Source organism: Abrus precatorius, unplaced genomic scaffold, assembly GCF_003935025.1.
Source record: "Abrus precatorius isolate BTA unplaced genomic scaffold, Abrus_2018 Scaffold31, whole genome shotgun sequence".
NCBI lineage: Eukaryota > Viridiplantae > Streptophyta > Magnoliopsida > Fabales > Fabaceae > Abrus > Abrus precatorius.
Window position 1 is genome coordinate 48,164 of NW_020874375.1, and position 21,743 is coordinate 69,906.

The 21,743-nt window shown below is 42.2% G+C and overlaps 1 non-coding gene across 1 annotated transcript; it reads right to left on the minus strand.

Annotated features, from left to right (window-relative positions):
- Positions 1-21,102: 21,102 nt before the first annotated feature.
- On the minus strand, positions 21,103-21,209 carry LOC113864222. Its single transcript, XR_003504764.1, has one exon. It is a non-coding gene; the product is annotated as a small nucleolar RNA R71 (small nucleolar RNA).
- Positions 21,210-21,743: the final 534 nt, after the last annotated feature.

Here is a 21,743-nt window from a genome sequence, read left to right on the forward strand (position 1 = left end):
TCGAGATGAGTTTTCTGCGCGTTCCTTAGCAACTAACCGAAAGAGGACCCAGGGGAGACCCAAATTGGAACTTGGGCCCTAAGGCGCCAGCAGGTGAGAGTGAAACAGGGAACTCTTCCTATTAGTCCTAGCAGTCACTTCCAAGGTGTTTCAGTGGCCTGACATGAGTATTGCACGCGTTCCTTAGCGACTAAGCAAAAGAGTACCTAGGCGAGACCCATATTTGAATTTGGACCCAGAGGCGCCAAGAGGCGAGAGAGAGACAGGGAACTCTTCCTATTAGTCCTAGCAGTCACTTCCAAGGTGTTTCAGTGGCCCAAGATGAGTTTTCTGCGCGTTACTTAGCAACGAAGGAAAAGGGGACCCAGGGGAGACCCAAATTGGAATTTGGAACCAAAGGCGCCAGGAGGTGAGAGAGAGACAGGGAACTCTTCCTGTTAGTCCTAGTAGTCACTTCCAATATGTTTCAGTGGCCCGAGATGAGTTTTGCACGTGTTCCTTAGTGACTAAGCGAAAGAGGACCCAGGCGAGAACCAAATTGAAATTTGGACCCAAAGGTGCCAAGAGGCGAGAGAGATAGGGAACTCTTTCTATTAGTCCTAGCAGTCACTTCCAAGGTGTTTCAGTGGCGCAAAATGAGTTTTTTTCGCGTATCTTAGCGACTAAGGAAAAAAGGACCCAGGCGAGTGATAGTCATATTTTAATACATCTTTCTCTCTATGTTTTCGATTTAATTGAGTCTTTTTAGTATATTATTTTGATGTGTTAGTTTAGATTTGTGTTGGTAAGTCATTTAGGATTTAAATTTAAATCTTTCTTAATTCCCGCCATAAATTCTTGTTTTGACACAGTTTCTTGAAAAGACCATATCTGGAGCTATACTACTCAGAATTGGACAAAATTGGTGTCCCTGGAAAGATAAGAGAGAGATCCACAACTTCTCTGTTGCGAGAAAAGCCCAGTTCGAACATCTTCAGGCCCAAAATGGCGTCACAATGTTGCGGTCCTGCAATGAATTTTTCAGAATTTGGTTTTATTGTTGTCATTACTTAATTAGGGTTTTAGGAACCTCGTTAGGAAGCTGGGTCTTAATTAAGCCCAATTATTTTGTCTTTAAATAGGGTTTATGATTTCGCGTGGGGATCTTCTTCCCTCTTTTTTTGCCTTAATTTTCAGAATTTTAAATAAAAGCTTTTGTAAGGATTCCTCTCGTCTCCCTCTCTTTTATTTTCGGAAACTTCATCCCCTTCTGGTCGAGCAACATGATTATGAAGCAAGGCTAATTCATCAACCGGTTCAAGGTTTCAAAAACTACATTGCATTCGAGTTTCAAAATAGGTTTTATCGAATTCCTCCTTTCCTTCCTCTTTTCTAATTAGGTTAATTACGTTTTTCATGATATGGAATTTTCGTTGCATCCTAAATAGAAAGAATAGGTTAATTTCAGATTTGAATTAATTGGATTCACCTAATTTAATCAATCAATTGTTCTAAATTTTGTTAAAGCATTGGGTTTGCGATTGCGGTTCTTGTTTTGATGGAATTCATAATCTAGATTTAGATTTTAGGGTTGTTGATGCGCATTGAATTAGTGTGATTGGAAATTCGTTGGGATTATATTTGTGTGAACGACGAGAATTGCATTGTAGGGATTGAGATCTTCAATTGGTTGAATTTCATAATCCTTAATTTTCGTTTTTGTTATTTTGTCGTTTAAATTCAAAACAAATCCTCCCCCAATATAATTTGAAATTGCATGATGGAATTAAAAATAAAATGCATTTTATGTCCTTGAGAGATGACCTAGGTTTGCTTCTTGTATTGCACAATTTTTGAGAAAATCTAGCTTGTTTGATACCATTGCGACGTGGTTATCAAAATGGCACCGTTGCCGGGGACATAAGTCATTTTGTTTTTATTTCATCATTCTGTGATTGTGTGTTTTTGTGATTCACTCTTCTGCGTTTGCGTTTTCGTGTGCATTTTTGTTTGTGTTTTCGTGTGCATTTTCTTGGGCGTTTTCTTTTTCGTCGTAGGGATTCTGTTTGTCTATTTTTTTTTTGTTTATTACATTTAGTTTTGCAGATTTAATTCGTGTTTTTAGTGTTTAGTTGTGTGATTGGTGCCATTGTGGTCAATTGTGTGTGGCTGGATGCAAAAAACAGAGGACTAGTAGGAATAGAAAACATAGATGCTGCATAATTGCTATCAAATTTCACTGTTCATCGTGTACTGTTCACGTACTGTTCATACACTATTCATGCACTATTCATCCAATTTTTAAAAATTCCAAAAAAACAAAGCTAGAGATTGAATTTTGATCTGAATTTTTGTGTCCACATTTCTTTTAGTGTCTATTAGTGTTTAGAGTTGGTAGATTGCAAAAATCATTTATAGAAAAAAAGATACATCTTGGTGGCCGAGAAAATTTTTGCGAAACTTCAAAGTGGCATAACTTTTGCTAGAAAACTCAGAATTGAGCTTATTGCATATGCATTTGGGGTAGAAAAAATTTTCCTATTCAATGCAACCACTTCGCCGATTGAGGCTACCCAAAATTTCAAAAATTGCTTGTTTTCTAAAATTTTTTTATTTTTCAGTATTTATTGACCTATTTTTCTTGACTTTAGGCTTCTAGTTCCCATAGCAATTCAATTCAAAAAAATCTGAAAATTTTTGTGGTGTTTTCCCATACCAAAAAGAGATTTATCATGGTCCCCCTTCATTCATATCTTGCATTTTGATGGTACTTGCTTTGTAAACTGACTTTGTGCATTCATTGAGTATTTTCTGTTCTTGTTGGTTCTAACCTTGAATGACCAGGGCCAACCCTGTTATATTGCATGAACCTTACCCTGAAATAGAAAGAACACTTCGGAGGATAAGATCTAGCAAAAATAGTGGTAGTGGTAGTGGTAGCTTACTTGGTGATTCTGAAACTATTACTGTTATTCCTGTTGTTAGGGAGAACATGGCTGATAATCCTGAGCTAACTTTGAAGGAATTGGCCACACCTAATGTTGTGTATCAGTCATGGTGTGTCCAATATCCTGAAGATGAAACAACCTCTTATGAGCTTAAATCTGGACTTATCCATTTGTTGCCAAAGTTTCATGGACTTACAGGTGAAGATCCTCACAAGCATTTAAAAGAGTTCCATGTGGTGTGTTCCACCATGAGACCACAAGGAGTGCCTGAAGACCATGTCAAGATGAAGGCGTTCCCCTTCTCCCTGGATGGTGTTGCGAAGGATTGGCTCTACTTCCTACCTTCAACAATCACCACATGGAATCAAATGAAGAGGTTATTTCTGGAGAAATTCTTCCCTGCCTCCAGAACCGCTGCAATAAGAAAAGAGATTTGTGGTATAAGGCAGCTGAATGGAGAGACCTTGTATGACTACTGGGAGAGATTCAACAAGCTGTGTGCTACCTGCCCTCACCATCAGATAAGTGAGCAATTACTAATTCAATATTTTTATGAAGGGCTAACTTTGATGGACAGGAGCATGATAGATGCAGCAAGTGGAGGAGCATTGATGGACAAGACACCACAGGTTGCGAGATAGCTTATTACAAACATGGCAGTCAACACTCAACAATTCGAATTCAGAGGAGCCGCTAAGGGAGTGAATGAGATAGCACTTGGTGCTGGTACTGGTGCTATTCATGGTGTGGAAAATCAAAGGCTGGAAAACAAAATCAATGAGCTGACCACCATGGTGAGGCATTTGGCAATTGGCCAACAACAAGTGAATCCAGTAAGTGAGCAGCTAGCAAGAGTCTGTGGGATATATACTTCCACTGACATATAACCCGTAGTCCCAGACATATAACCCGGGCTGGAGAGATCATCCAAACCTGAAATGGGGGCAGCAGCAACAAGGTCAACAATCTTCATTTCAACCTGCTGCAGGCAAATATCAGCCTCCATTCAGGCAACAACCACCTCCACCTTCAACACTTCCTCCTGCACAAAGGAGCGAGCCATCATTCCAAGAGATGATGCAACAGATGGCTGCAAACAACCTGCAGTTTCAATAGAACATGCAAGCAACCGTCCAGGATTTGAAGATTCAGGTTGGACAGCTAGCCACTCAAGTGAGTCAGATTCAGTCTCAAGGCTCCAGTAATTTGCCTTCTCAAACAGTCATGAATCCAAAGGGCAATGTGAGTGCTATTACCCTGCAAAGTGGAAAAGAGTTACCAGCAGTTGTAGCTGCAGCACTAGATTCTGAAAATGAGAGTAGTGCCACTGAAAAACATGTTCTGTTGCCTTTCCCAAGTAGACCAGCAGCAGCAAGAAAAAAACCAGAGTCGGACAATGAGTTGCTGGACATGTTCAGCAGAATAGAAGTAAATATTCCCCTCCTTGACGCCATCCGTCAAGTTTCAAAATATGCAAAGTTCCTAAAGGAATTGTGTAACAACAAGAGGAAGCTAAAGGGCAATGAGAGAGTGAGCATGGGAAGAAATGGCTCTGCACTCCTCCAGAATAAAAATATGTCTGCAATCATTCCACAAAACTTGCTCCCTGAGTTGCCACAGAAGTGCAAGGATCCAGGAACTTTCACCATCCCTTGCACTATTGGAGAGAAAGTTTTTACAAATGCTATGCTGGATTTAGGTGCTTCAATTAATGTTATGCCTGCATCTGTTTTTAGATCCTTGCAGATTGGAGATTTGATTCCTACAGGAATTGTAGTCCAGCTAGCAAACAAGAGCACTATGCAGCCACTTGGTGTCGTAGAAGATGTTCTTGTCAAAGTTGAGGACCTCCTTTTCCCTGCTGATTTTTATATTCTAGAGATGGAGGATGACCTACCCAGCCATGCTACATTGATCCTTGGGAGACCATTCTTGAGGACGGCGCGAACAAAGATAGATGTGCATGCAGGGACCCTTTCTATGGAGTTTGGTGACAATTTGGTGCAGTTCAACATTTTTGAGGCAATGAGACACCCAACAGAAAACCATTCTGTTTTCAGTTTGGATGTTATTGATTTACTTATTGATGATTGTACAAATTTAGATGATTTGTTTGCTGATTCCTCAGACCTTACTAACCCATCATGTGCTTGTGATGATTCTTCTATGTGTGCTGTTTGTAGTGTTGATGTTGCAGGTGCAGCAGATATGGTTACACCAGTAGATGATTCACTACCAGCAGTTGATCTAGCTCCATCTCCATCAATAGAGCTTAAGCCTTTACCTGTACATCTGAAGTATGCTTACCTAGAGGACAACCAGCGACTTCCTGTCATTATAGCTCGGGATCTCAAATCTGATCAAGAGGAGAGATTACTGCAGGTCTTGAGAGATCATAGGAAGGCCATTGGTTGGACCCTTGCTGATCTTCCTGGAATTAGTCCTGCCATTTGTATGCACCGAATTTTATTGGAGGATGAGTTTCGACCTGTGAGACAGCCACAGAGGCAACTCAACCCTACTATTCTAGATGTTGTGAAGAAGGAGGTCACAAAGCTACTGGCAGCAGGTATTATTTATCCTATTTCTGACAGTAAGTGGGTTAGTCCTGTGCAGGTGGTCCCAAAGAAGACTGGGATGACTGTGGTGAAGAACCAGGATGATGAGTTGGTTCCAACTAGAGTTCAAAACAGTTGGCGAGTTTGCGTAGATTACAGGAGACTTAACCAGGTAACTCACAAGGATCATTTCCCTCTTCCATTCATCGATCAGGTATTGGAAAGGCTAGCAGGTAAATCCCATTACTGCTTTTTAGATGGATTTTCTGGGTACATGCAGGTTCATATTGCACCGGAGGACCAGCACAAGACCACATTCACCTGCCCATTTGGCACATTTGCTTACACTAGGATGCCATTTGGCTTGTGCAACGCTCCGGGCACCTTTCAGAGGTGTATGGTTAGTATATTTTCTGACCTTTTGGAGAGTTGCATGGAGGTGTTTATGGATGATTTTACTGTCTATGGTTCTTCATTTGATGCATGCCTAGAGAATTTATCTAAGGTGTTACATAGGTGCATCCAAACTAACCTTGTGTTAAATTTTGAAAAGTGTCATTTTTTGGTCACACAGGGTATAGTCTTGGGTCACTTAGTCTCTAGTCAGGGTATTCAGGTTGATAAGGCTAAAATTGATATCATTGCTTCTCTACCTTACCCCACTTTTGTGAGAGAAGTGCGTTCCTTTCTTGGACATGCAGGTTTTTACAGGAGGTATATACAGGACTTCAGCAAGATTACATTACCATTGTCCAAGCTGCTGCAGAAGGAAATAGAGTTTGTTTTTGATGAGCCCTATCAGCTAGCTTTTCAGGAGCTGAAGAGGCGGCTGACCACCACACCCATTGTTCAGCCACCTGATTGGGAGCTTCCTTTTGAGCTCATGTGCGACGCATCCAACTTTGCTCTTGGAGCTGTTTTAGCTCAGCGGGTTGGGAGACTTTCTCATGTTATAGCCTATGCTTCTCGCACGTTGGATGCAGCTCAAGTTAAGTACACCACTACTGAGAAAGAGCTTCTAGCTATTGTATTTGCCTTAGATAAATTTCGTTCATATTTGCTAGGCTCTAGGATTATTGTGTTTTCTGACCATGCAGCTTTGAAATTCTTGTTGAAGAAGCCCGATGCTAAACCTAGATTGATCAGGTGCATGCTTCTCCTTCAGGAGTTTGATGTTGAGATCAGAGATAGGAGTGGTGCAGAGAACTTGGTAGCAGACCACTTGAGTAGGATTGAGGGAGGGAATGTTGATCCCTTTCCTATTAGAGAAGATTTTCCTGAGGAGCAGTTGATGCAGTTGCATGATATTACTCCTTGGTTTGCTGATATTGTGAATTACTTGGTTGCAGGTGTCTTTCCTCCAGATGCATCTAGAGCACAGATAGCCAAACTGAAAAGTGAGGCTAAATATTATGTTTGGGATAACCCTTATTTGTGGAGATTTTGTAGTGACCAGGTAATCCGCAGGTGCATTCTAGATCAGGAGATCCATTCTGTGCTTCAGTTTTGTCATAGTTCACCTGTGGGAGGACATTATGGATCATACAGGACAGCTAGGAAGGTGTTGGAGAGTGGGTTTTACTGGCCTACCATTTTCAGAGATGCACACCAGATCTCTAGCACCTGTGAGCAGTGTGAAAGAGCAGGGACGGCCATTACACACAGGCATGAGATGCCCCAGCAACCGATCATTTTCTGTGAGGTTTTTGATGTTTGGGGTATTGATTTTATAGGTCCATTCCCTGCATCTTTTGGTTACACATTCATTTTACTAGCTGTTGATTATGTTTCTAAATGGGTGGAGGCTAAGGCCACCAAAACTAATGATTCCAAAGTTGTTGTGGATTTTGTTAGATCCAACATTTTTTGCAGATTCGGTGTGCCTAAAGCCATTATCAGTGACAGGGGAAGCCACTTCTGCAATAGGAGCATACAGGCTTTGCTTCATAAGTATGGGGTTGTGCATAGAGTGTCTACAGCTTATCATCCCCAAACTAATGGGCAGGCTGAGGTTTTTAACAGGGAAATCAAGCAGATTTTGCAGAAGATAGTCCACCCCAATAGAAAGGATTGGAGCAAATTTTTGGAGGATGCTCTTTGGGCCCATAGGACGGCTTACCGGACACCGATTGGGATGTCCCCTTACAGGATTGTGTTTGGTAAAGCATGTCATCTGCCCGTTGAGATCGAGCATAGAGCATATTGAGCGGTTAGACATTGTAACTTAGAGTTTGAACAAGCAGGTATGGAAAGGAAGCTTCAATTACACTAACTTGAGGAGCTTCGCTTGGAGGCCTATGAGAGCTCGAAGATCTATAAAGAAAAAGTCAAACGTTTTCATGATAGAAATATTTTGAGAAAGGAGTTCAAAGTGGGCCAACAAGTGCTTTTGTTCAATTCCCGCCTAAAACTTATAGCCGGTAAACTTAGATCTAGATGAGATGGTCCTTTTGTTATTACTAATGTGTTTTCCCATGGTGCAGTTGAAATTAAGAATGAAGTTACCGGTAGCATTTTCAAGGTCAATGGACATCAACTCAAGGAATTTCATCAAAGTCCAAAGTTGGAGGAGAAAAATGTAGAAAGCATAGCCTTGGAAGCACCAACCCTTGGACCTTGAGGGAGTTCTTTCCCCATTCTGTATTCTTTGAAATTGTCTTTGTTGTGTTGCTGCATTGAGGGCAATGTGATTTTTAGTGTGGGGGGAGTTGCATGCATATTGTGTTGCTATTTTCTGTTTTCGTTTTTCTGGTTTGCTGTTTTTGTTTCTGTTCTGCTGTTTCTGTTTTCATTTTTCATTTTCTGCTGTTTCTGTTTTGCTGTTTTCTATTTTCATTTTTTCTGCTGTGCTGATTTCTACAGATTTCGTTTTCTGTTCTGCAGTTTTCTGCTGCAGTTTTCATTTTCTGTTGCAGATTTCATTTTTCTGCTGCTATTTATAATTCTATTTTCTGTTTTTCTGCTGTTTTGGAGTACGAATTCTGCATGTTTTTGTAAGTTTTGCCCCGGAGTGCAAAGGATTAAGTGTGGGGGTATTTGATAGTCATATTTTAATACATCTTTCTCTCTATGTTTTCGATTTAATTGAGTCTTTTTAGTATATTATTTGATGTGTTAGTTTAGATTTGTGTTGGTAAGTCATTTAGGATTTAAATTTAAATCTTTCTTAATTCCCGCCATAAATTCTTGTTTTGACACAGTTTCTTGAAAAGACCATATATGGAGCTATACTACTCGGAATTGGACAAAATTGGTGTCCCTGGAAAGATAAGAGAGAGATCTACAACTTATATGTTGCGAGAGAAGCCCAGTTCGAACATCTTTAGGCCCAAAACTTCGTCACAATGTTGCGGTCCTGCAATGAATTTTTCAGAATTTGTTTTTATTGTTGACATTACTTAATTAGGGTTTTAGGAACCTCGTTAGGAAGTTGGGCCTTAATTAAGCCCAATTATTTTGTCTTTAAATAGGGTTTATGATTTCGCGTGGGGATCTTCTTCCCTCTTTTTTTGCCTTAATTTTCAGAATTTTAAATAAAAGCTTTTGTAAGGATTCCTCTCGTCTCCCTCTCTTTTATTTTCGGAAACTTCATCCCCTTCTGGTCGAGCAACATGATTATGAAGCAAGGCTAATTCATCAACCGGTTCAAGGTTTCAAAAACTACATTGCATTCGAGTTTCAAAATAGGTTTTATCGAATTCCTCCTTTCCTTCCTCTTTTCTAATTAGGTTAATTATGTTTTTCATGATATGGAATTTTTGTTGCATCCTAAATAGAAAGAGTATGTTAATTTCAGATTTGAATTAATTGGATTCACCTAATTTAATCAATCAATTGTTCTAAATTTTGTTAAAGCATTGGGTTTGCGATTACGGTTCTTGTTTTGATGGAATTCATAATCTAGATTTAGATTTTAGGGTTGTTAATGCGCATTGAATTAGTGTGATTGGAAATTCGTTGGGATTATATTTGTGTGAACGACGAGAATTGCATTGTAGGGATTGAGATCTTCAATTGGTTGAATTTCATAATCCTTAATTTTCGTTTTTGTTATTTTGTCGTTTAAATTCAAAACAAATCCTCCCCCAATCTAATTTGAAATTGCATGATGGAATTAAAAATAAAATGCATTTTCTGTCCTTGAGAGATGACCTAGGTTTGCTTCTTGTATTGCACAATTTTTGAGAAAATCTAGCTTGTTTGATACCATTGCGACGTGGTTATCAGCGAGACCCAAATTGGAATTTGGGCCCAAAGGCGCCAAGATGCGAGAGAGAGATAGCAAATTCTTCCTATTAGTCCTAGCAGTAACTTTCAAGGTGTTTCAGGGGCCAAAGATGAGTTTTGCACGCGTTCCTTAGCGACTAAGTAAAAGAGGACCTAGGCGAAAACCAAATTGGAATTTGGGCCCAATGGCGCCAGGAGGCGACAGAGAGACAGGGAACTCTTCCTATTAGTCCTACTAGTCACTTCCAAGGTGTTTCAGTGGCCCGAGATGAGTTTTACACGTGTTCCTTAGTGACTAAGCAAAAGAGGACCCAGGCGAGAACCAAATTGGAATTTGGGCCCAAAGGTGCCAAGAGGCGAGAGAGATAGGGAACTCTTCCTATTAGTCCTAGCAGTCACTTCCAAGGCATTTCAGTGGCCCAAAATAAGTTTTTTTCGCGTATCTTAGCGACTAAGGAAAAAAGGACCCAGGCGAGACCAAAATTGGAGTTTGGGCCCAAAGGCGCCAAGATGCAAGAGAGAGATAGCAAACTCTTCCTATTAGTCCTAGCAGTCACTTTCAAGGTGTTTCAGGGGCCCGAGATGAGTTTTGCACGTGTTCCTTAGCGACTAAGTAAAAGAGGACACAGGCGAGACCCATATTGGAATTTGGGCCCAATAGCGCCAGAAGGCGACAGAGAGTCAGGGAACTCTTCCTATTAGTCCTAGCAGTCACTTCCAAGGTGTTTCAGGGGCCTGAGATGAGTTTGCACGCATTGCTTAGCAACTAAGCAAAAGAGGACCCAGGCACACCCAAATTGGAATTTGGGCCCAAAGGCGCCAGGAGACGAAAGAGAGATAGGGAACTCTTCCTATTAGCCCTAGCAGTCACTTCCATGGTGTTTCAGTGGCCCGAGATGAGTTTTCTGTGCGTTCCTTAGCGACTAAGCGAAAGAGGACCTAGGGGAGACCGAAATTGGAATTTGGGCCCAAAGGTGCTAGGAGGTGAGAGAGAGATAGGAAACTCTTCCTTTTGGTCCTAACAGTCACTTCCAAGGTGTTTCAGTGGCCCGAGATGAGTTTTGCATGTGTTCTTTAACGACTAACAAAAGAGGACCCAGGCGAGAACTAAATTGGAATTTAGGCCCAAAGGCGCCAGCAGGTGAGAGAGAGATAGGAAACTCTTCCTTTTGGTCCTAGCAGTCACTTCCAAGGTGTTTCAGTGGCCCGAGATGAGTTTTGCACGCGTTCCTTAGTGACTAAGTAAAAGAGGAACCAGGCGAGACCCAAATTGGAATTTGGGCACAAAGGCGCCAGCGGGGGAGAGTGAGACAGGGAACTCTTCTTATCAGTCCTAGTAGTCACTTCTAAGGTGTTTCAGTGGCCCGATATTAGTATTTCAAGCGTTCCTTAGCGATTAAGCAAAAGAGGACCCAGGCGAGACCAAAATTGGAATTTAGGCCCAAAGACACCAGGAGGCGGGAGAGAGACAGGGAAACCTTGCTATTAGTCCTACCAGTCACTTCCACGGTGTTTCAATGGCCCACGATGACTTTCGCACGCGTTCCTTAGCGACTAAGCAAAGGAGGACCCAGGCGAGACCTAAATTTAAATTTGCGCCAAAAGGCGCCAAGAGGCGAGATAGAGACAGGGATCTCTTCCTATTAGTCCTAGCAGTCACTTCCAAGGTGTAACGGTGGCCCAAGATGAGTTTTGCACGCGTTCCTTAGCGACTAAGCAAAGGAGGACCCAGGCGAGACCTAAATTGGAATTTGCGCCAAAAGGCGCCAGGAGGCGAGAGAGACACAAGTAACTCTTCCTATTAGTCCTAGCAGTCACTTTCAAGGTGTTACAAGGGCCCGAGATGAGTTTTGCACGCGTTCCTGAGCGACTAAGCAAAGGAGGACCCAGGCGAGACCTAAATTGGAATTTGCGCCAAAAGGCGCCAGGAGGCGAGAGAAAGACAAGGATCTCTTGCTATTAGTCCTAGCAGTCACTTTTAAGGTGTTTCAGTGGCCCGAGAAGAGTTTTGCACGTGTTCCTTAGCGACTAAGCAAAAGAGGACCCAGGCGAGAACCAAATTAGACTTTGGGCGCAAAGGTGCCAGGAGGTGAGAGAGAGATAGGGAACTCTTCCTATTAGTCCTAGCAGTCACTTCCACAATGTTTCAGTGGCCCGAGATGAGTTTTGGACGCGTTTCTTAGCGACTAAGCAAAGGAGGACCCAGGCGAGACCTAAATTGGATTTTGCGCCCAAAGGTGCCAGGAGGAGAGAGAGAGACAGGGAACTCTTCCTATCAGTCACTTACAAGGTGTTTCAGGGGCCCGAGATGAGTTTTGCACGTGTTCCTTAGCGACTAAGTAAAAGAGGACACAGGCGAGACCCATATTGGAATTTGGGCCCAATAGCGCCAGAAGGCGACAGAGAGTCAGGGAACTCTTCCTATTAGTCCTAGCAGTCACTTCCAAGGTGTTTCAGGGGCCTGAGATGAGTTTGCACGCATTGCTTAGCAACTAAGCAAAAGAGGACCCAGGCACACCCAAATTGGAATTTGGGCCCAAAGGCGCCAGGAGACGAAAGAGAGATAGGGAACTCTTCCTATTAGCCCTAGCAGTCACTTCCATGGTGTTTCAGTGGCCCGAGATGAGTTTTCTGTGCGTTCCTTAGCGACTAAGCGAAAGAGGACCTAGGGGAGACCGAAATTGGAATTTGGGCCCAAAGGTGCTAGGAGGTGAGAGAGAGATAGGAAACTCTTCCTTTTGGTCCTAACAGTCACTTCCAAGGTGTTTCAGTGGCCCGAGATGAGTTTTGCATGTGTTCTTTAGCGACTAACAAAAGAGGACCCAGGCGAGAACTAAATTGGAATTTAGGCCCAAAGGCGCCAGCAGGTGAGAGAGAGATAGGAAATTCTTCCTTTTGGTCCTAGCAGTCACTTCCAAGGTGTTTCAGTGGCCCGAGATGAGTTTTGCACGCGTTCCTTAGTGACTAAGAAAAAGAGGACCCAGGCGAGACCCAAATTGGAATTTGGGCACAATGGCGGCAGGAGGCGAAAGAGAGACAGGGAACTCTTCCTATTAGTCCTAGCAGTTACTTCCAAGGTGTTTCAATGGCCCGAGATGAGTTTTGAACGTGTTCCTTAGCGACTAAGCAAAAGAGGATCCAGATTAGAACCAAATTAGAATTTGGGCGCAAAGGTGCCAGGAGGCGAGAGAGAGATAGAGAACTCTTCCTATAAGTCCTAGCAGTCACTTCCACAATGTTTCAGTGGCCCGAGATGAGTTTTGGACGCGTTTCTTAGCGACTAAGCAAAGGAGGACCCAGGTGAGACCTAAATTGGATTTTGCGCCCAAGGGCGCCAGGAGGCGAGAGAGAGACAGGTAACTCTTCCTATTAGTCCTAGAAGTCGCTTCAAAGCTGTTTCAGTGGCCCGAGATGAGTTTTATGCGCGTTCCTTAGCGACTAAGCAAAAGAGGACCCACGTGACACCTAAATTGGAATTTCCGCCAAAAGGTGCCAAGCGGCGAGAGAGAGACAGGGATCTCTTCCTATTAGTCCTACCAGTCACTTCCAAGGTGTTTCAGTGGCAAGAGATGAGTTTTGCACGTGTTCCTTAGCGACTAAGCAAAGGAGGACCCAGGCGAGACCTAAATTGGAATTTCCGCCAAAAGGTGCCAGGAGGCGAGAGAGAGACAGGGATCTCTTCCTATTAGTCCTAGCAGTCACTTTTAAGGTGTTTCAGTGGCCCGAGATGAGTTTTGCACGTGTTCCTTAGCGACTAAGCAAAAGAGGACCCAGGCGAGAACCAAATTAGAATTTGGGCCCAAAGGTGCCAGGAGGCGAGAGAGAGATAGGGAACTCTTCCTATTAGTCCTAGCAGTCACTTCCAAAGGTGTTTCAGTGGCCCAAAATGAGTTTTTTTCGCGTTCCTTAGGGACTAAGGAAAGGAGGACCCAGGCGAGACCCAAATTGGAATTTCGGTCCAAAGGCGCCAAGAGTTGAGAGACAGACAGGAAACTCTTCTTATTAGTCCTAGCAGTCACTTCCAATGAGTTTGAGTGGCCCGAGATGAGTTTTGTGCACGTTCCTTAGCGACTAAGCAAAGGAGGACCGAGGGGAGACTCAAATTGGAATTTGGGTCCAAAGGCGTCAGGAGGCGAGAGTGAGACAGGGAACTCTTCCTATTAGTCCTAGCAATCACTTCCAAGGTTTATCAATGGCCCGAGATGAGTTTTGCACGTGTTCCTTAGTGACTAAGAAAAAAAGGACCCAGGCGAGACCAAAGTTGGAATTTGGGCCCAAAGGCGCTAGGAGGCGAGAGAGAGACAGAGAACTGTTCCTATTAGTCCTTGCAGTCACATCCAAGTTGTTTCATAGGCCCGAGATGAGTTTTGTGCATGTTTCTTAGCGACTAAGCAAAAGAGGACCCAGGCAAGACCCAAATTGGAATTTGGGCCCAAAGGCGCTAGGAGGCGATTGAGAGACAGGGAACTCTTCCTATTAGTTCTAGCAGTCACTTCCAAGGTGTTTCAGTGGCCCGAGATGAGTCTTGCACGTGTTCCTTAGTGACTAAGAAAAAAAGGACCCAGGCGAGACCAAAGTTGGAATTTGGGCCCAAAGGCGCTAGGAGGCGAGAGAGAGACAGAGAACTGTTCCTATTAGTCCTTGCAGTCACATCCAAGTTGTTTCATAGGCCCGAGATGAGTTTTGTGCATGTTTCTTAGCGACTAAGCAAAAGAGGACCCAGGCAAGACCCAAATTGGAATTTGGGCCCAAAGGCGCTAGGAGGCGATTGAGAGACAGGGAACTCTTCCTATTAGTTCTAGCAGTCACTTCCAAGGTGTTTCAGTGGCCCGAGATGAGTCTTGCACGCGTTCCTTACCGACTAAGCAAAAAAGGACCCAGGCGAGACCCAAATTGGAATTTGGGCCCAAAGGCGCCAGGTGGCGAGAGAGAGACAAGGAATTCTTGCTATTAGTCCTAGCAGTCACTTCCAAGGTTTATCATTGGCCCGAGATGAGTTTTGCACGCGTTCCTTAGTGACTAAGCAATAGAGGACCCAAGCGAGACCCAAATTGGAATTTGGGCCCAAAGGCGCTAAGAGGCGAGAGAGAGACAGGTGATGAATCCACTTTTTATTATATTTTTACTTACCTTTTTGGTGCTTCTTGATTGAAAAAATGGACTTAGATAGTGCAAATAATATAGAAATTACATTTTGAGTAAATATCATAGGTTTATTAATTTCTGGTTAATTTGCATTTAATTACATAGATATAGATTGCAATTTTAATTATATTAATAATTTTGCAGAGTCACCAATTTAATTTTGAGAAATCTTGGCCCTTGGATGAAAGTTGCCTCCAAAGTAGGTTATTTTAGGAGCAAAAGTGGCAACTACAGCAAGTCTGGGCATTAAAGGTTCCAAAGTAGCCACTATCAAGCCCAAAAGTGGCAACTCCAGAAGCTCCAGGGATGCCAATTTTGAAGCATGATGCGTGTGGCCACTATTGCCTTTCAAAGTGGCTACGCGCATCCAAAGTTCCCACTTTCAAGACCAATAGTGGCAACTCCAGAAGCTCTAGGATGCTAATTTTGAAGCATTTCTGCGCGTGGACACTATTGGCTCTCATAGTAGCCACGCGCACCAAAGTAGCCACTTTCAGCACAAATAGTGGCAACTCCAGAGAAGTGGCAACCCTTCCATCCTGCGCGTGGACACTTTCAAGGCCCAAAGTGGACACTTTTAAAGGCAAAAGTGGACACTTTGGTGACATGTAAACACTATAAATAGATTTTAGGAATTAGGGTACGGGACTTTTGACACTTTACACATTTTTCCTTTGCCAAATTGAGACAATTTCTTATGACATTGGAGTCTTGGGTGACAGCCAAGGGTCCTCTATAGGTTTTAATTTCCAATTTCCCTTTTGATTTTTGTTGAATTTATATTAATGTTGTTTACGTTCTTGCATTTCTTTATCTCATTTGTGAAGCCCATCCATATGGAGGGCTAAACTTCCTTGTAATTCCTAGTCAATGCACATGAATCTTGAATTATTGGGATTAATTGCAATATAAATCTTTCTTTCCTTGAATTTATTGACCCCAATCTTTGAATGAAATGGAATTTGCATGAAGGAAACATTGCTTAATGAACCCTAATTTACATAACAAAATTCTAATTCAAAATTGCTTAATTTTGATTAATCCTTGAGGTTGCTTAATCTTAGGGATAGAGATTGGAGCCCATTAAGATGCTTAATTTTAATTGGGATATTAAAGTTAGTCTTTGCTTGTTAGATTAAGTTAATTCAAGGGAAAGAAAGGGGATTATTGAATCATTTGAAAGAATAATGATGGAACTCATTGCTTGACTAGGGATTACTCATTTTAATTGATTGAATTCCATTAATTCACATTTCGTTCTTGATTTAAATCTGGAAATTGACAAACCTCCCCCCAATTTACTTGCTTTAAAATCCATGTTTACACTTGTTCGATGTATGTTCCCAACCAAAAATTCCTTGGAGACGACCTAGGACAACACCCTAGTACTGCATTCATTTCTTTGCATATTTCACGAGGATTAACGACAATCTTTTGCATGACAAATAGCTAAATTCCTTTCATCAACAGTGAACACTTCCTATTAGTCCTAGCAGTCACTTCCAACGTGTTTCAGTGACCCGAGATGAGTTTTTTGCGCTTTCTTTAGCGACTAAGAAAAAGAGGACCCAGGCGAGACCCAAATTAGAATTTGCGCCCAAAGGCGCCAGGAGGAGAGAGAGAGAGATAGGGAACTCTTCCTATTAGTCCTGGCAATCACTTCCAAGCCATTTCAGTGGCCCGAGATGAGTTTTGTGCACGTTCCTTAACGACTATGCAAAAGAGGACCTAGGCAAGTCCCAAATTGGAATTTGGGCCCAAAGGCACCAGGAGACAACACAGACACAGGGAACTTTTCCTATTAGTCCTAGCAGTCACTTCCAAGGTATTTCAGTGGCCCAAGATGAGTTTTTTGCGCGTTCCTTGGCGACTAAGCAAAAGAGGACCAAAGCGAGACCCAAATTGGAATTTGGGTGCAAAGGCGCCAGGAGGCGAGAGACAGATAGGGAACTCTTCTTGTTAGTCATAGTAGTCACATCCAAGGTGTTTCACTGGCCCGAGATGAGTTTTTTGCGCGTTCCTTAGCGACTAAACAAAAGATGACCCAGGCGAGACCCAAATTGGAATTTGGGCCCAAAGCTGCCAGGAGGCGAGAGAGAGATAGGGAACTCTTCCTATTAGTCCTAGCAATCACATCCAAGGTGTTTCATTGGGCCGAGATAAGTTTTGCGCGCGATCCTTAACGACTAAGCAAAAGAAGACCCAGGCGAGACCCAAATTTGAATTTGGGCCCAAAGGTGCCACCAGGCGAGAGTGAGACAGGGAACTCTTCCTATCAGTCCTAGCAGTCACTTCCAAGGTGTTTCAGTGGTCCGAGATGAGTTTTACAGGCGTTCCTTAGCGACTAAGCAAAAGTGGACCCAGGCAAGACCCAAATTAGAATTTGGGCCCAAAGGCGCCAGGAGGCAAGAGAGAGGCATGGAACTCTTCATATTAGTCCTAGTAGTCACTTCCACGGTGTTTCAGTGGCCTAAAATGAGTTTTTTGCGCGTTCCTTAGCGACTAAGCAAAAGTGGACCCAAGCGAGACCCAAATTGGAATTTGGGCCCAAAGGCGCTAGGAGGTGAGAGTGAGACAGGGAACTCTTCCTATTAGTCCTAGCACTCACTGCCAAGGTGTTTCAGTGGCCCGAGATGAGTTTTGCAAGCGTTCCTTAGCGACTAAGTAAAAGAGGACCTAGTCTAGACCCAAATTGGAATTTTGGCCCAAAGGAGCTAGAAGACGAGAGAGAGAAAAAGAACTCTTCCTATTAGTCCGAGCGGTCACATCCAAGGTGTTTCAATGGCCCGAGATGAGTTACGTGCATCTTCCTTAGCGAATAAGTAAAAGAGAACCCAGGCGAGACCCAAATTGGAATATGGGCCCAAAGGCGCTAGCAAGCGAGAGAGAGACACGGACTTTTCCTATTTGTCCTAGCAGTCACTGCCAAGGTGTTTCAGTGGCCCAAGATGAGTTTTTTGCGCGTTCCTTAGTGACTAAGCAAAAGAGGACCCAGGCGAGACCCAAATTTGAATTTGGGCCCAAAGGCACCAGGAGGCGAGAGGGACACAAGGAACTCTTCCTATTAGTCCTAGCACTCACTTCCAAGGTGTTTCAGTGGCCCAAGATGAGTTTTTTGCGCGTTCCTTAGTGACTAAGCAAAAGAGGACCCAAGCGTGACCCAAATTTGAATTTGGGCCCAAAGGCGCCAGGAGGCGAGAGAGAGACAGGGAACTCTTCCTATTAGTCCTAGCAGTCGCTTCCAAGATGTTTCAATAGCTCGAGATGAGTTTGTTGCGCGTTTCTTAACGACTAAGGAAAAGAAGACGCAGGCGAGACCCAAATTGGAATTTGGGTCCAAAGGCGCCAAGAGGCGAGAGAGAGATAGAAACTCTTCCTATTAGCCCTAGCAGTCACTTCTAAGGTGTTTCAGTGGCCCAAGATGAGTTTTGCACGTGTTCCTTAGCGACTAAGCAAAAGGGACCCAGGCAAGACCCAAATTGGAATTTGGGCCCAAAGGCTCCAGGAGGTGAGAGAGAGAGAGGGAACTCTTCCTATTAGTCCTAGCAGTCACTTCCAAGGTGTTTTAGTGGCCCGAGATGAGTTTTCTGCGCTTTCCTTAGCTGCTAAGCAAAAGAGGACTCAGTCGAGACCCAAATTGGAATTTGGACCCAATGGCGCCAAGAGGCGAGGGAGAGACAGGGAAATCTTCTTATTAGTCCTAGCAGTTATTTCTAAGGTGTTTCAGTGGCCCGAGGTGAGTTTTGCACGTGTGATGAATCCATATTTTTACTGATATTTTAGCATAATTGTAGCTCATTTAATAAGGAAAATATATGAAGAAAGCAGAAAAACTCAGAAAAAGAGAATGATTGAAAGTTTTATTTCAATTTGTAGTTATTTTCGCATTTGTAGAATTTATGCTCAGTTCTTAAGGAATTTATCTTGTTTTTGAAGGAATAATCTGAGCAAAAGTCATGGAAATGGATTATCAATGGAAAGGAAGAGGAAGAATGGCAATGTTGGACTCCAAAATACAACAATTATGGGACGCAGGCTGGGCGTGATCACTATTGTTAGTTAAAGTGATCATTCCAGAGCCTAAATGAGAAGAGGAGCCTGTGCGTAATCACTTTTATTTACAAGAGTGAGCGTTGCCAGTGTGCGTTATCACTTTCGCCAACGAAAGTGAATGTTCCAGAGAGACTTCATTCCTGATAAGCTGCGCGTTGTCACTTTCGCCAACGAAAGTGAGCGTTCCAGAGGCACTTGTATCAGGACAGCTTGCGCATGGTTGCTATTACTCACGAAAGTGATCACGCGCAGCCCTCGACCTCCTGCGTTGCCACTCTTATGAATTAAAGTGAATGTTCCAGAGAAGCCTTCAACTCTGCAAGTTGCGCGTGGTTACTCTTGCTCTTGAAAGTGAACATGTGCACTACATAAAGCTTCTGCGTGGTTACTCTTGTGAAGAAAAGTGACAACGCGCAGAACTGGGGTTTCTATAAATACATGATTGAAGCGCGAAACTAGGAGTCTTTTTGCTCATTTTCTGTTTTGTTAGTTAGATTCTCGTTGAGAGAGAGTGGAGAGAAGATTGGGGTCGAAGCTTGAAGCTCCAAGAAGAGGGATCGGATTGGAGCTCGTGGCCGTGGCTGCTCTGCATTCTTCTTCATCTTCTTCTTCTTCTTTCTCTGTTTTTGTTGCAATGTGTGCTTAATTTCCCATAGTTAGGGGTTTATGGAACTCAAATTGATGCATTGATTCGACTTTATCTTCTGAACTTTAAGTTCTTGGATTAATTGAGTTGTTAATTCTGCTTTTCATGCAATCTTTGAATGGAAATTCATTTGATTAATCAAGAGGAATCTTTACCAATGGGAATTGGATTGTTTGCTCCGATCTGAATTGGCAACCAGAGTTTAGGGATTTCTTAGGAATAAGGAGACCTAATTCTGTAATCTTATAGTTCTAATTCTTAATGCAACCTGAAATTGAATCTCACCTAAGGGATTAGGGAGGTTTAGTGGATTGTTAGGGTCAATGAGTTAAGGAATTAACCTTTGGCTAGGTATATGTGAAACTGATTGTCAATTATTCAATTGCTTGAATGTTCAGAGGATTTAATTAGATTGATATTGATATTCTTGTGAAGTAAATTCCTAACTATCCTTCGTTGCTATTTCATTTCATCACAAATCTTATACTCTGTTTTTCTGCAAGTTCTTTACTTTTGATTGCTCTGATTATTGCTTTTATATGATACAACTCTCTTCCCAAATTCGTATGGCTCAAATGGTTATTTTTCTGTGAAGTGATAATTGAGTTCCTAATTCCCTGTGGAGACAATACTCGGATATTAAATTTACTCATTACTTGCTGCAATCCTAGTGCACTTGCTAGTGTTTAGATTGCAAACAACAAGTTTTTGGCACCGTTGCCGGGGAATTTGAGTTTCAATATCATTAGTAACATAAGAATAGCTAGATTGAGTATTTTGTTCCTCTGAATTTCTGTAGTAGTAGCCTGTAGTTAGACATTTTGTCCATTCTGCATAATTCTGCAGCTTTTAAACTTGTGTTTCAATTACTTTTACTGATATTTGCTGCATAATTTTCGTGGTGCAGTTCTGAATACTAACTTGTAGTTTACTTTTGCTTCATTTTGATTTGTATATGCGTGGCAAAAACAAAAACAAATCAACTCTAGTCTTTGATCCTGACATAGACATAACCTTAAGGAGATTGAGAAAAGAGTCTAGAGCAGAAAAAGTCATAGGGAGTGATAGTGAATTAGAAGCTGTCCATTCTCCAGAATTTCAGAACAATCCTAGAGTGAAAAGAACACCTACATCTTTGAGACAACTAAATTCAGAAATAGAGATGGCAGAACAAAATAGAATTAGAACATTAGGGGACTATGCAATTCCTAACATGCAAGGTTTTAACTCTTCTATAATCAGGCCAACTATTCAAGCCAACCATTTTGAGATTAAACCTGCCTTATTACACTTAGTCCAACAAGATCAGTTTTTTGGTGGAAATTCTGATGATCCTAACCTACATATTTCAAATTTTCTACAGCTATGTGACACCATAAGAATAAATGGGGTTAGTGAAGAAGCCATCAGACTGAGACTATTTCCTTTTTCCTTGAGAGATAGAGCAAAATGCTGGTTACAAGCTCAACCACAAGGAAGCATTACAACTTGGACAGAACTTGTGAACAGGTTTCTAATCAAGTACTTCCCTCCATCCAAAGCTGCTAAGCTGAGAGGAGAAATTACATCCTTTGTTCAGCAAGATGGAGAATCATTGTATGAAGCTTGGGAAAGATACAAAGAATTGCTAAGAAGGTGTCCACATCATTGTATTCCAGATTGGATGCAATTGGAAACTTTTTATAATGGGATGAATGCAGTAACAAGAAAATGGTTGATGCTGCTGCTGGAGGTTCATTAAATACAAAGTCCTTGGAAGAAGCTCAGAGGATTATTGACATGATGGCATCTTCAATGTATCAGAATTCAAACTCAAGGAATCAAGGAAGAAACTCTAGTCATGAAGCTAAGGTTCTGGAAACTTTTCTTGCACAAAATCAGCTACAAAATCAAATGTTTTCAGAACAATTAGCTGCCTTAACACAACAAATCAACAATCTGCAAACAGGGAGTATGCCTACCAGTCAGCTAAGCTGTGATTTTTGTGGAGGAAACCATGTAAATGGTGCATGTGAGGCATCTACAAGTGAACCACAAGAGCAAGTGAATTATATGAATAATTTTCAGAGACAACAGCCATCATATCCCCCTGGATTTCAATTTTTGAATAATAGAACTCAGCAGTATTCTTATTGGAATAATCAATATTCTGCTGCAAAGAATTCTAACTCAAATTTTCCTTTTTCT